Below are 4,536 nucleotides of genomic sequence, written 5' to 3' on the forward strand. Positions count from 1 at the left end.
ATCCTTGATGGGGGCCACACATAAAGCTATTATCAACCATTACTGCCTGGTGAATTGGTTTATTAGGTGTTCTTTGTGACACTCAAGAAATGACTGAAGTTTTGATTGGGTGAAGAGTCAGAGTTAGGATAGGAGCACCGAGCACCACCCAGGGAGGGAGGCAATTTGGAGACAATGCCCTCTCAAGAGAGCTAGCCTTGAGCCTAATAAACTAAGAGGGGAATTTTATTGCTTTTGGCCAAAGAACACTGCCAAACTCTCAGAGCAAAGGGTAAGTACAAGACATTCTTCTGAAAAAGTTACAAGATTTCAGAAAGGGAGAAATGAAATTAAGTCTCTGAATATAAAATATACAATGTTTTGGAGAGAATGATCATCAGAACAATACACAATTGTGTCAAACATTATAATCTGAAATAATTTTCAGTGTGTTCTAATGTACTGATGCAAAAAAAGTTTCTTCATTTATTTATTCATATTATGTTGTGCTAGGTTCTATATTTTTGAAGTTACATACAAATCTATATTGGAAAAAAGTAATATTTTCTAAAATTGTTTACGGAACATTCCTTAAAACTTACTCTTCCCATACCTTCCTGTACGTATTTTGGGGCACATAAGTTGTAGCATAAAATGTCTTATAGCTGAGCAGCCTCTGGGAGTCGTTCTGTTAAACTAGGGGTGTTTATATATTTTTTGCCTTTATATTATCAGGGACACATAGATTCTGGAACAAGTGTGAATCAAGACTTGTTTAAACTTGTATTAATCTACTCAAGATGTATGTCTTTTATGCTCGATAAAGCATTTTGTCTTAAAAAATAACAAACTCTCTTGATTTACCAGTGGTAGCGAAATTTATAACACTTATAAACAATTTTGGGGTTCCCTGACTGTGTATACGCTCAGCCTTAGCCACTTAGTAGGCATATGACCTAAACTTTCTGCGTCTTTAAAATGTGGATCATAACTGGTTACTTTCTCATAGAATGGCTGTTGAGAGATGCAAATTTGGATATGCATGCCAGTAAATATTCTTATTGCTGAACTTAACCAGTTCGGCAGAGATGTACATGAATTGACAGAAGAAAATCTTCATCAAATAAAATAATTGATTGCAAGAAGAGACAAGATCAACATTTGCGCAAATTAAAAAATAGTTAATCCAATAAGAATCAGAATTTGAACTTCACGCCCCCAACACCTTCGCTAGATACTAGGAGTTTTCGTAGACATGAAATTTTTAATTTCATGGACTTCTAGTTTTCTGTACTTCTGCTCAGTGCTGATCCCTTTAAGCAGAGACTCACAAGTGACAAACATCAATACCACTTAACTAGGAACGCCGGAGTGTTCCCAGCCCCGCAAGCTGGAGCTCTTCAGTTGGAGTGCGGGGTTTAGGCTGGAAAGGCGGTGTTACGACTCCTCCTTCCCACCACCAGTCAACAACCCCGCCCACCCCCGCCAATTCCTTCTGGCCTCTAAGCGCCTTTCTCTCGCCCGGCGGCCCGCCCTTCCTCCGGGTGTCTAAGAGCTGGGCGCAGGAGGCGGGCTCAGCGCTGACGGGCTGCGCCTCTGCAGCCAGAGGGAGGAGGCGGGAAGGCGGGCGGAGGAGGAGGCCGGGGAGGAGGAGGAGGAGGAGGAGGAGGGGGCGGGGACTACGCCGGGCGGTAGCTGGCGCCGTGCGCGGTGGGAGAGGAGAGGGTACCCGACTGGCTCGGCTGGCGGCTGGCGGCCTCTGCCCGGATCTCGGCGCCGCAGTCCTGCGCCTCTCCCGCCCCTGTCTCCGGCTCCGCGGCCCCGGGCACGGTGGAGGCGGCGGAGCCCTGGGCCATCGGTAGGTTGCACGGGGACTGCGGCTCCGTATGTAACCTTTTGTGCCGCAGAAAAGGTAGTGGCTATGGGGGGCTTGGGGGAGTGGGTTTGCCCCAGTCACCGATACCTAGTGCCAGCCCCAATTGCGGCGCCGCCCCTTCCTCTCTGCCTCGTGTCTGGGCCGGGCGCACGATGCCCGAGGTGCTGGGGAAACCCGGCCAGACCAGCTTCTGCAATGGGCGTCAGGGCGGCCCCAGCGTCCCACGGCCGCGGTGGACGGGTTCCCAGGCACCCGAAGGGGACAGGGGTCTGGTAAACTGGGTGGGGCCCGCGCGGGGTGCGGGGAGCTTGTGGTTGCCTGGCACAGGGGTGGGGCCGGAGACGCCGTGAGTGTGCAGCGCGTGTGAGTGAGTGTGCGGGGGCGTGCGCCCCCGTGTGCGCGCGTCGTGCGCTCGCTGAGGAGGTGCGGGTACTCGGCGACCCGGAGCGCCTCTCCCGCGTTGCCGCGGTGCGGAAGTCGGGGCGCGTTGGCGCGCACGCTCGCTCCCTCCCTTGGCCGCCGTGCCCGCACCGCGGGGCAGCGGGCCTAGAGGCCCCATTGAGAAGTAGCTTTCCCCAGCCTGCTGCACCTTTGGCCGCGTGCCCGGCCGCGCGCAGCGTGCGACTGCCCGGGCCAGATAGCACCTCAGGGCGAGCCCCGGCGGCCTGATCTCGCCGCCCCTCCTCGTCTGGTTTGCAACCCGGCTGCAAGGCCGCCCGCGCCCTCCAAGCGTCTGCGGGTGCAGTGGGGGTGGACCTGCTGGCTGTGGCCGTGTGCGCGCGTGTGGATTGGGGCCCGGTCCGAGCCAGAAGCGTAAGCGGCAGATGTCGTCGGGCATTGCCGCCCTCGCCCCACCTGTCGCGGGTGGACTTTGGGGCAGGTGGGAAACGGAGGAGAGGGGTTTCGAGGCGGGTGGCAGTCAGACCTCGAGCAACGGCCCGGTTGTGAAGCTGCCAAACTCTCTCTAGTGGTGGAATCTGCAGCTCTCCGCCAGAAAGGAGATGGAAACGCCAAGGGGATGATGGTCCCGTCCTTTTCCCCTTGCAAGTGTTCCACACCCTTAGGGACTCCCTGCCTCTCCACCCACCTCAGTTTTCAACCGGGTAGATTAGTGATTTGGGTGGAACCAAGATTTCCGCGTGTGTGTGTGTGTGTCTGGCTGTGGTGCACAGGTAAAGCTGAGAACTTTTTATTTGAGGAGGAGGAAGAATGGAGGCATTTTATAGTGTGCTTGCCGCTCCTAGCTGAAAGAACAATTCTTGCACATTTCTGATGTTACTAGACTCTTCGTTTTCCTTTTTTTTTTTTTTTTCAAAGAGCCATCCTAGGGTTGTTAGTGGTTTTATTTTCTCAAATTCTGTAATGCAGGAGTGACACTAGACAGATAGAAGTGACCCTTTCGCAAAGTTTATTTTTCCGGTCATTTCAAAATATCGTATTGGTTATTATTGCAGAAGCTTTTGGCCTCGATTTATGATTACACTATTATGTTTAATGAATGTTTCACAGAATCCTCCGTGTTTTCATTATGTAACTGAATGCATTATAAACTTTAAAGTAAAATGAACATGATGAAATATAAGTTAATGAATTCAGAGACCTGTTAATTTGATAACAATTTATGTATAGAATATGCTTTTGCCAACATTTTAGTTTATTTAATTGCAAATGAGTGTGTTAGTGGTAACTACTTCAGTGTATAAGATATATTTATTGATATTATGTAACAGTCAGTGAATTTGCTTACTTTGTATACTGTGTATTTTGGAGAGCTTTATAAAATTAACTCAGAAGTATTTAATATGGCCAGAGTAATAAAATTTTATGTACAGGATTTAAAATTTATTTGCTGATTTGTAGCTGGGGGTGAGGTGGAGGATCAGCCTTCTTTCCTCCAGAGAAAACTTTGATTTTGTCATCAGCCTATCAAACTGAGTATCTGGTTTTAAGCTTTCCCAAAGGTTAGCCAATTCCACTGTGTACACCTGTCCCATTTTGATAGTGCTTCCTAAGAGGCAAATTCCTTGTAAAGGCTGCATGTTGACCTTTAGTTCCAGTTACTATTGGTAATATTTGCAGTGAAACTGGATATTTTTCTAAAAGTAGAAGGATGACACCACGTGATAAGAAGATATTAGTAGCCTAGGTTTAATTTTTACTAGCAGAAATGGAAAGATAATGAATGCTACCCTTTAAGGGGGTGGATTGCTATTAAAATAACTGATAGTAGAAAGAGAAACACATTTTTGTCTTACTGAACAAATATGGGTTATCTTACAAAGCTGGCAAGGTTAATGGTTTGTTTTTAAGGTCAAGGATGGTTTCAGAAAAGACACTCTAGTTAACTCTTCTTAAAAACTATTGATGACTTAGTTTTTGCAAATTGCAAATGGTAAAGTAAGATTATTTGAAAGGAACCTCTAAAATGAGCATCTAGGCACAGCTAAACATTTTGTTGTCATTGTTGTGTTGTACTTTGGCAATTAAGCCATTTTATTTCTGCTTAGTGTTCTGTTAATATTCCTCCAGAGATGTTTTGGTTCATCTTTTATTTGTTTTTAGTGGTCTTTGAGACTAATGTTTACAAAATATTTTCACTATTCTGAAAGGAATTTTTAAAAATTGTTATTTTTTTTCTAAGTGCTTTTTCATTACTGGTTTCTATCTTTTTTTTTTTTTTT

General features: G+C 46.7%; 1 protein-coding gene across 4 annotated transcripts in view; it reads left to right on the plus strand.

The window, feature by feature from the left end:
- Nucleotides 1-1,629: 1,629 nt before the first annotated feature.
- The window catches only part of MACIR (macrophage immunometabolism regulator), a 20,568-nt gene continuing 17,661 nt past the window's right edge, over nt 1,630-4,536 (plus strand). Inside the window, exon 1 of one of the 4 annotated variants that reach the window (XM_017511808.1) lies at nt 1,630-1,837. The gene's annotated coding sequence lies outside the window, so the exon portion shown is untranslated. Of the gene's footprint in view, nt 1,892-1,975; nt 2,128-2,306; nt 2,736-4,536 lie in introns of those variants that run through there. The other 3 variants (XM_017511810.2, XM_017511812.2, XM_017511811.2) reach the window with 3 other exon arrangements.

Source organism: Cebus imitator, unplaced genomic scaffold, assembly GCF_001604975.1.
Source record: "Cebus imitator isolate Cc_AM_T3 unplaced genomic scaffold, Cebus_imitator-1.0 Scaffold452, whole genome shotgun sequence".
In the NCBI taxonomy this organism is placed as follows: Eukaryota; Metazoa; Chordata; class Mammalia; order Primates; family Cebidae; genus Cebus; species Cebus imitator.